The sequence below is a fragment of the Somniosus microcephalus genome, chromosome 4 (assembly GCF_052327205.1).
Source record: "Somniosus microcephalus isolate GS21.2 chromosome 4, FLI_Smic_1.0, whole genome shotgun sequence".
NCBI classification, from domain to species: Eukaryota; Metazoa; Chordata; class Chondrichthyes; order Squaliformes; family Somniosidae; genus Somniosus; species Somniosus microcephalus.
In genome coordinates, this window is record NC_140990.1 from 155,478,602 (window position 1) to 155,489,468 (window position 10,867).

Below are 10,867 nucleotides of genomic sequence, written 5' to 3' on the forward strand. Positions count from 1 at the left end.
GAGGGAGAAAGGAATGGAAGGTTATGCAGATAGGGTTAAATGAAGTAGGATGGGAGGAGGCTTGTGTGGAGCTTGAATGGCCTCTTTCTGTGCTGTAGATTCTATGTAAAGTGGCAAGTCTGGCGAACATTGTTGCTGTGTGTTTTCATACACTTTTCGGAACATTTGCATTAAACTGAGTGCAGTATTTCCAGTACTACAGTTACTGACACAGTGGTGAGCCATGGATTTAGGTCCTTGTGCTGAGCTCCTGAATTTGCATTTAGTGCTGGGGACAGGTGCAGAATGAAAATACAGTAGTTGCCCACAGTGAAGGAGGGAAAATGACAGACGAGTCTCTCTCTCTGCACCACTTTTACATACACCTCCTAGCAACAGCCTTAAAAGTGGCCTAAGCAGAGCCTTGAATCTAGGTTTACTTAACCTCCTGGCTGGGGAATGGTGCATGCTGCAGGAAAGACAGAGAATGAAGAGAAAAAAACTGCTATTATATAAACAAGTTATCAAAGTCAAGAATGTCTGCTATCACCTCCTTTAAAAATGGTGGTAGAAGCAAGACGGAGACAGAAGATAGTGTTCTCACGCATCCATCTGAGCACTGCTACCTGCCCAGCAGGACCCATTCATGAAATGCAGCATCAAGACGGCAGGCGACTATGCAAGGCCAATAGCAAAATTAACTGTGTTTAAAGCGCACGGTCTAAATCCTTGGACTTTGGTGATTTTAACAAGACAATTATACTCATGTTTGGAGATGACATGGCTTTTGGATGAGGTGGGGAGTGTATGTATTGTGATGCAGAAGGCATTGCAGCTGTGTGGGACAGGCTGGATGGACCAGAGGGTCTTTTCTTGTCATCATTGCCGTATGTTTTACAATAGCAAATCAGGAAAATTAGAAGGGAACAATGGCAGCAGTAAAAGGGGCAGAGGTGCCCAAACATCCTAAGGAAGTCGTCAGACAATAAAGGAGCTAAAATGCCTCATTTCCTACGCCATAAATGTGACCAGGCTTTGTATGAGTCCATGTGCTATTGTTTAACCTGTTCTTTATGTTGGCAATAGATTTTCAAGGAAGAAAAATATCTGAAAGATGCTTCTGATTGTGCAGAAGTAATTTGGCACAGAGGGCTGTTAAAGAAAGGATACGGACTGTGCCATGGGCCTGCTGGGAATGCTTATGGATTTCTAGCAATGTTCAATCTTACTCAAGATAAGAAGTATTTGTACAGAGCTTGTAAGGTATGTGACAGCTTCTATATATTTGGTGGGGAGACCTTATTAGCAGTACAAGCACATTTTGTGAAAGAAAATGTAATGTTAATATGCAGCCCAGTGTGAACCATGTTGGAATTGGATGTGGGTTAAACCCTGTGACGTTGCTTTTGCTCTCAGATGTAGAGTCACGATCTTAATGTGTTGTCAGGTGGCTGCATTGTACAGCTGGCACACTTTGGTCTGCTTTCTGGAACGTAGTGTGCTATAGTGGGAAGCCATGAGAATGGGTCTATTTGGAGTGGTGGCCTAGATGCTTTTCTGTAGGAGGGAAAGAGGACAGGCAAGCCACTCCATTCCTTGAGTCTTTGGCAATGGTAGAGGCTGGGATCAGGTTACCTGCTGTTTCTATCAGTCATAGAGTACTGTGTGGTATGGGGAGGCATAAATTGGGAAGATAATATGCCTTTAAATCCTGGTTCGTAAAAAGGTTGACCACAAAGTCCCCCTGTTCTAAAAAGCATCGTATGGTTCTGCTTTTCATTGATCCTAGAATATTCCTTTACATGTGTATACTTTTATTAAAGTAACTGTCACTGGTGAAGTGTGAGTAACATATTGACAGTCCAAGTGATTGGTGCAGCACAACATCCTCCAACACATCTTGTGCAGCTCAACACATGCTGCGCATTGTGTGAATTGCTACCTGAGTCCTGCAATTCTCCTTAACCTGTCCTGGGGGCGTGAGAATGCTGGTGTCTGAGTGATAAAAGATCACTTGCCCTACGTGTTGTTAAAGGAGATGGTAACTAACTCAAAGGGCAAGTATCACAAGTGGTACCAGTATACCTCTGATTCCCTTAGTTCTTGTTTAAACCTGTGGGCTTTTTAAGATTAATATGCCCCATGGAGCTCTAAGGTTGGATTTGTTGTTACTGATGATATTTGGCTTTAAGTTTGCAGAGTGGTGCCTTGACTATGGGAAGCATGGCTGTAGAACACCAGACACTCCTTTCTCTCTCTTTGAAGGTAATCAGCATTTAAAATCGCTTTCCAGTTTAAAGGTACTGTAGAATTAAACGGGGTACAGTGTGTTGTGGCTACTTTTTTCAGCTTTGTAAGTGAATGTTTCTGTACCACTTTATACTCATTATGGAAGAGTAATTATTAATGCTCAATGTAATCAGAATATTGCACAATACTCCCCATTTTGGCATTATTTCATATATAAACTGGTAATTGTTGCTATTGAATGCAGGCAGGGATGACTAAAGCACCAGTCACTAACCTAATGTCCTGAGAGGTAGGTTTGGCTGTTCCACATAGTGTTAGTCAGAGAGCCCAAGGAGGTCCCAGTGGAAGAGGGTAGTGAGGAAAGCATCCTTTCACTTCACGCTGCACTACACTGCACAGAAATGTACATGGGGCCGGATATTCCGATCCCTACGGGTGGGTACGCGCTGTGCACACACCCGTAGGGACATCGGAAATGCCGGTTTCAGGCATGCGCTGAAAACCGGTATTTCCGATCTATGCTCTTGACAGATCAGACACCTGCCCTAGAGAAGGGCCTCTGCGGGCGGATAGTTCCGCTTTCTGGAGAACCTCCGTCCGCAGAAAACCCTTACAATTCTTACGCCTGGTAAAAGCAGGCGTAAGGCCTGCTTTTACCAGGATAAGAGTTGAAAAAAGTTTTTAAAAACATTTCACTCATTTATCATTTAAAAATACTTTTTTAAAAAAGGTATGTTTATTTTTAGCCCTGTAAAAAAACTTTAATTATTTTTTTCAAAAAATTAAATTTTTGTTTAAAATATTTAATTTCTTGTAATTTCAACTAATTTTAAAAATGTGATGTATTTTTAAAATGTATTTAATGTTTTAGTGTGTTTTGGGGGTGATCGCCATTCATATATTTGACAGGTCTATCTGTCAAGTGTATGAAGGGAGATTCCCTTCTTTGATTGGCTCCCCATGGCCCACGTGATCCCAGGGATGTTTGCGAACCGCCTGCGCCTCTGGGACACGTGGGCCCTGCGCACTTGGAGTTGGAGAGGCCCAGGAGCGGAACTATACGCACCTCGGGAGTACTCAGGTAAGTGCGTAGATTTTTTCCAGATCGGAGGCCTCCGCACGCGGGAAGTCTCCGATCGGAAAATACGGCCCATAATTCTGGTTAGCGGGAGGAGTTTGGGCCACATGGCATCATAGCCAAATGCAGCAGGGTTTGCAAGGCAGGCGGTGGGGATTCTCACGCAAACAGCAACAGTGCCAGTGGTCGTGTGTCAAAATCGTAATTCTGACCTTGAGAAATGGCAATAAATACCTGAAGCATATTCATTGCTCATTAGCATTCAGGAGAAAAAAGTTACTGTTTGGGCATGTGGAGTTCCACTAAATTGGGGAAGGGGATGAGTTGCAATTTCTTCGGGAGGGGTAGAGAGAGAGAGGGGTCTAGGTGCAAGGTTGGAGCGGGAGCTGAAGGGATGGTCTCCTAGCGGAGTGTTCCCTCTCAGGAGGTTCTCCAAGGCTGCAGTTAAAATTCCTGATGCCTTGGAGATGTTTGAATACAAACATTTATTCTGCACTGCCACCCAGTGTTATTTTTTAGAACTGCATGCTAACACATGCTGACTCTAAGGACCAAGATACAATCCAGTGCTGGGTTTGAAGCTAATATTACAGTGACTGGTATTTTAACATTATAAATAGCAATTCCAGCACCACCGACAGATGTAACAGCCCCTGCAGGTAAATGCTGACACTTCTTAAATGGTTTTTGCCAAAGACAGCCTGACAGGAGTTTTCAATACAGTTTACAATGTGAGCCACTCACGAGAGAGGGGGAGAAAACTGGGTTCAACTGTAGTCCAAGGAATTGAGAAATGAAGGTTTTTTTTCACTAGTATTTGCAAGTAGTTTTGGTAAACTCAAGTCTGGTGGCCAAGACCAAGAATACAAAGACAGTAAATGTGTACAGGTATTTTTCTGGTCATCAGTTACTAAACTTAAATAATCTCTTTGTTCATTTAATTTTAAGGGATGGCAGGAACTATTTACTTCCTTGCTGACTTGCTGCAGCCCACAAAGGCGAAGTTCCCTGCGTTTGAAGTGTAATTCAAACATGGTATCAGTACATACTGCTAGATACGATGTAACGCTTTCTCCATTAAAACAGCTAATGCATGTTTCTGTTTTGAACTATGGATACAGAAGAAGATGCTGATGGAGAGGTTTGTGATGAGTAATTTCACGTAACTTACCAGTAGCGCTCCTACTCCAGTAAGTGCTACATTCCAGTATCTGAGGCTTTTGGGTGGCTTAAAAATGACAATATTGTAAGAGGAATGTTAGTGAAAGAAATCTTTTTAGCAAGCAGTGTCTTGGGTGTATTATCGCATTGTAAACCCAGTGCAAGGCTTTTATTCTGAATCCAAATAACTGGTGCAGCTGCCATGAGCACCCGAAGTTTGTTTCACAGTAAATGTGTGACATATAAACAGTCCTGCCCATACTTCGCAGTAAACCATTTTTCTAAAGCATTAGTGTTAATTGACTGGTTTATCTGGAAGTAAACATAAAATAGCAGTGGATGTGTTTAGAATTCTGTCTTTTTTTATAAAGTATCTTCACCTACATTTGTTTATACTGGTTCTTAAAGGGCAGCGTTTTTGTGGGACGATTGTCTGATAGGATAGGTGTTTGTGGTGGGACTAGTAGTTCAAAACCAAGGCACATTGAACGCTTATTTTCCAAAACGTTAGTTGTACTCGATGTGAAAAAGTATAATATAAAAAAACAACTCGCTGATTATAATTCATTCAGTTATCCACATAGAATTTTAAAAAGATTTTCTGAGGTTATGGTATGTTTTCATTTTATCTTAAAATTGGAATTGAAAATATGGCAAGTAACCCATCTTTGTTGGCTTGTAGTGTTCTAGTAACTGCTGCTCTTGTTCCATAACAATCATATAAAGCTTTCCATAAATACCCTTGTTTGATTTGATGCCCGTTAGTTGACAGTTAAATGTCAGTACTTTGCATGCTTTGTAAAGCAATTAAAAGACCATCGTAAAGCTTAGTTTTTCAATTTTCAGCACTGAAAGCTGAGTGCTTATCTACATGATATAGGAATTTGTTTTCTGTTCTGCATTCTGTGCAAAGTAGTATTGAGTTTACAGCAAAGTGTATTAACTATGCGAAGAAAATGAATTCACAAAATAATCTGTTAATGGAAGCAAAATAAAATAAAAATGTTTTCTTCTTGCACAATGGTTTAATACTTTGACTTTGATCACGATGTTACATAACCCATATTGTTGTTGTGTCATTTCCCTGTTTCATGATGCAGATATTATCCTGGTGAAAAATGTGGAGTGGCTATTTTAGTGATTTTGGTTTTTTTTCATGCTTTGTCAAGAGGACTGATGTCGATGGTGGGAAATATATAACTCGCCTGTTTTCAACTCTTCCCCCCACCCCCCCCCCAGGCCCCCCACAGTGACCAATTTGTTTTAAGATGGGCCAATTCACGGCACGGTGGTATAGTGGTTAGCACTGTTGCCTCACAGCGCCAGGGACCCGGGTTCAAATCCGGCCTCAGGTGACTGTCTGTGTGGAGTTTGCACATTCTCCCCGTGTTTGCGTGGGTTTCCTCCGGGTGCTCCGGTTTCCTCCCACAGTCCAAAGATGTGCGGGTTAGGTTGATTGGCCATGATAAAAATTGACCCTTAGTGTTAGGGGGGATTAAATACATGGGGTTACGGGGATAGGGCTTGGGTGGGATGGCTGTCGGTGTAGGGACTGGGTGCTAGGGTTTGGATGATCAGCCATGATCTCGTTGAATGGCGGAGCAGGCTCGAAGGGCCGAATGGCCTACTCCTGCTCCTATCTTCTATGTTTAATTCACACTTAGTAATAGACTCTTAGTGCACTACTTTTCAGATATTCTTCCATTCCCAAAGATTGTTTCTGAAAATTGCTCACTGTTATCTGGGGACTATATTTGTCCTCAACCTAAGTCAGTCATTGCAGTTCTAAGTTTTGACTGGCTACTAAGCTAGCCTTCAGGTCGATGATTTCTCAATATTGCTCCCACCTCCAAAATGGACAATGTGACCTTGGAGGCAAAAATAAATTATTTTAACCTTCCTTTTTTGTTCAGAATAGACAGAATTGGATATGCAGTGTTCGAAATAATGTAATGAAAACAGTGAGAATGAGGAAGAAAAGGTGCTTTAAAAATGTTTAAATTTTAGTTGCATACAGTTAATATTGGAGTAATAAAGCTACCCCTGACATCTGAGGTTTGTTTTGAAGTCATGATGTGTGAGCTGTTTTTTTTTAATGGCCAGCTCAGAGATACTGAAATTGTCTTGACCTGGCATCTGAGGGGGGCAGTTTATCCGAAAACACGTCAGGTTCCACATGTATGCTGATGACATCCAGCTCTACTTCTCTCAATCCCTCCACTGCCTGTGTTGTTGGGCGGCTTGTCCGACATCCACTATTGGATGAGCAGAAATTTCCTCCAATTAAACATTGCCTAGCCACTGATTCCATCACTCTCCCTGGCCAGTACCTTAAGCAGAATCAGACTGTTCGCAACCTCGCCGTTCTATTTGACCCTGAGCTGAGCCTCTGACCCCCATCTTCTCCATCACCAAGACCGCCTACTTCCACCTCCATAGCATCGCCCTTCTCCGTCCCGCCTCAGCTCCCCTGCTGCAGAAACTCCCATCCATGCGTTTGTTACCTCTAGACTTGACTATTCCAAGGCTCTCCTGGCCAGCCTCCCACATTCCACCCTCTGAAAACTTGAGCTCATCCAAAACTCGTATCCTAACTCGCACCAAGTCCTGTTCGCCCATCACCCCTGTGCTCGCTGGCCTATATTGGCTCTTGGTCCAGCAACACCTCGATGTTAAAATTCCCATCCTTGTTTTCAAATCCCTTCATGAGCTCTCCCCTCCCTAGCTCTGTAACCTCCTACAACCCTCCGAGATCTCTGCACTCCTCCAATTCTGGCCTTGGCTGTGGCTCAGTGGGTAGCACCCTCGCTTCTGAGTCAAAAGGTCGTGGGTTCAAGTCCCACTCCAGAGACTTGAGCACAAGAAAATCTAGGCTGACATTCCAGTGCATTGAGGGAGTACAGCACTGCATCTTTTGGATGAGATGTTAAACCGAGCCCTGTCTGCTCTCTGAGGTGGATGTGAAAGATCCAATGGCACTATTTCGAAGAAGAGCAGGGGAGTTATCCCCGGTGCCCTGGCCAATATTTATCCCTCAATCAACATAACAGAAACAGATTATCTGGTCATTATCACATTGCTGTTTGTGGGAACTCGCTGTGCACAATTTGGCTGCTGCGGTTCCCACATTACAACAGTGACTACACTCCAAAAAGTACTTCACTGGCTGTAAAGTGCTTTGGGACATCCGGTGGTCGTGAAAGGCACTGCTATAGAAATGCAAGTCTTTCTTTTCCTGCACATCCCTGATTTTAATCACTCTGTCATTAACAGTCGTGTCTTCAGCTGCCTAAGCCCTAAGCTCTGGAATTCCCTCCCTATCCACCTCTCTCTCCTCCTTTAAGATGCTCCTTAAAACATACCTCTTTGACCAAGCTTTTGGTCACCTGTCCTACTATCTCTGTGGCTCAGTGTCAAATTTTGTTTGATAATGCAACTATAAAGCACTTTGGGATGTCTTACTACGTTAAAGGCGCTATATAAATGAAAGTTGTCCAAGGGCTGCATTGACTGTCCTCCAACAACCATGACCACCTTCATTTGTGTCGGGTATGACGAAGATTTCCCATTAATCCCCATTGACTTCAGTGTTTCTTGGGCTCCGTAGTGCCAAACTCAGTCAGATGTTGCCTTAATATCGAGGGCAGCTACTCTCATCCATGCTCTGGCATTCAATTCGTGTCTGGATCAAAGCTGTATTATGTTTGGAGTCAAGTGGTTCTAGCGGAACCTGAACTGAGTGTCGGTGAGCAGGTTATTGGTGAGTAAATGTTGCTTGATGGGACTCCTTCCATCACTTTACTGATGATTATGAGGAGGCTGGTAGAGCGGTAATCGGCCAGTTAAATTTATTCTAATTTTTGTGGATAAGACATACCATGGCAATTTTCCACATTGTTGGGTAAATGTTGGTGTCATAGCTGTACTTGAAGTTTGGCTGGAGTAATGGGCCTCTTAATGTCACCTGGAGCGAACCAAATTGACTGGGAACTGGCATCTATGATGGTGGAGACCTCGGGGTGGGGGGGAAGGCAGAGTAGAATCATCCATGAGTACTTTTGACTAAAGACATTTGTAAACATTTTGGCCTTTTCTCTTGCACTCATGTGCTGGACTCTACTATGGTTGAGGATGAGGATAATTATGGATTCTCCTTCTGTTAATTATCTACCACTATTCACTACTGGATGTGGTAGGAATACAGAACTTTTCTTGGACCATTTAGCTCTATTTAGAGCCTGTTGTTTTTGATTTGGAGCCCTTCGCTAGGTTCATAACTCATTCTAAGTTATGCCTGTTTCTGCTTTTGGGATGTCTTTCTACACTCTGCATTGAACCAGCGTTGGTGTCCTGGCTTGAAGGTGATCGAGGAATGTGATGGGCCATGGGTTGCAGATTGTGGTGGCGTACAATTCGGCTGATAGTCACAGTGCCTCATGGATGCCCAGTTTTGAGCTACTAGGTCTGCCCTCAATCTGTTAGGAAAATAGGAACAAGAGTAGGCCATTCAGCCCCTTGAGCCTGTCCGCTATTCAATTAGATCATAGCTGATCAGTATCTTAACTGTAATCGAACAATGGGCTGCCTTTAAAGAGGATGGGACTCGGGTACAATCGCGGTACATTCCCACGAGGGGGAAAGGTAGAGCAACCAAAGTCAGAGCTCCCTGGATGACGAAAGAGATGGCGAGTAAGATGAAGCAGAAAAAGGGGGGCGTATGACAGATGTCAGGTTGAGAATACAAGTCAGAACCAGGCTGAATATAAAAAGTTCAGAGGGGAAGTGAAGAAGGAAATAAGAGGGGCAAAGAGACAGTATGAGAATAGATTGGCAGCTAACATAAAAAAAGAAATCCAAAAGTCTTCTATAGGCATATAAATAGTAAACGGGTAGTAAGAGGAGGGATAGGGTCGATTAGGGACCAAAAAGGAGACCTACACATGGAGGCAAAGGGCATGGCTGAGGTACTAAATGAGTACTTTGCATCTGTCTGTACCAAGGAAGAGCTTGCTGCCAAAGTCATAGTGAAAGAGAAAGTTGAGATACTGGGTGAGATAAAAATTGATAGAGGAGGTACTAGAAAGGTTAGCTGTAATTAAAGTAGATAAGTCACCAGGACCGGATGGGATGCAACCTCAGATGCTGAGGAAAGTAAAGGTGGAAATAGCGGAGGTACTGGCCATAATCTTCCAATCCTCCTCAGATATGGGGGTGGTGCCAGAGGACTGGAGAATTGCAAATGTTACACCCTTGTTCAAAAAAGGGTGTAAGGAGAAACCTCACAACTACAGGCCAGTCAGTTTAACCTTGGTAGTGGGGAAGCTTTTGGAAACGATAATCCGGGACAAAATTAACAGTCACTTGGACAAGTGTCAATTAATTAAGGAAAGCCAGCACGGATTTATTAAAGGCAAATCATGTTTAACTAACTTGATTGAGTTTTTTGATGAGGGCAATGTGGTTGATGTGGAGTACATGGACTTCCAAAAGGCGTTTGATAAAGTGCCACATAATAGGCTTGCCAGCAAAGTTGAAGCCCATGGAATAAAAGGGACAGTGGCAGCCTGGATATGAATTTGGCTAAGTGACAGGAAACAGAGTGTACTGGTGAACAGTTGTTTATCGGACTGGAGGAAAGTATACAGTGGCGCTCCCCAGGGGTCGGTACTAGGACCACTGCTTTTCTTGATATATATTAATGACTTGGACGTGAGTGTACAGGGCACAATTTCAAAATTTGCAGATGAGACAAAATTTGGAGGTATAGTGAACAGTGAAGAGGATAGTGATAGACTTCAAGAGGACATAGACAGACTGGTGGAATGGGCGGACACGTGGTAGATGAAATTTAACGCAGAAAAGTGCAAAGTGATACATTTTGGTAGGAAGAATGAGGAGAAGCAATATAAACTAAAGGGTACAATTCTAAAGGGGGGGTGTATGAACAGAGATACCTAGGGGTATATGTGCACAAATCATTGAAGGTGGCAGGGCAGGTTGAGAAAGCTTCATAAATAGAGGCATAGAGTACAAAAGCAAGGAAGTTATGATGAACCTTTATAAAACACTGGTTCGGCCTCAACTGGAGTATTGTGTCCAATTCTGGGCACCGCGCTTTAGGAATGATGTGAGGGTGCAGAAAAGATTTACAAGAATGGTTCCAGTAATGAGGGACTTCAATTGCGTGGATAGACTGGAGAAGCTGGGGTTGTTCTCCTTAGAGCAGAGAAGGTTGAGAGGAGATTTGATGGAGGTGTTCAAAATCATGAGGGGTCTAGGCAGAGTAGATGGAGAGAAACTGTCTCCATTGGCAGAAGGGTCGAGAACCAGAGGACACAGATTTAAGGTGATTAGCAGAAGAACCAAAGGCGACATGAGGAAAAACTTTTTTACACAGCG

At 43.2% G+C, this 10,867-nt stretch overlaps 1 long non-coding RNA gene across 1 annotated transcript; it reads left to right on the forward strand.

The window, feature by feature from the left end:
• Nucleotides 1–1,040: 1,040 nt before the first annotated feature.
• Nucleotides 1,041–5,489, forward strand: LOC147119937 (uncharacterized). The gene is made up of 3 exons (XR_015078101.1): nucleotides 1,041–1,242; nucleotides 2,172–2,244; nucleotides 4,256–5,489. It is a non-coding gene; the product is annotated as an uncharacterized LOC147119937 (long non-coding RNA).
• Nucleotides 5,490–10,867: the final 5,378 nt, after the last annotated feature.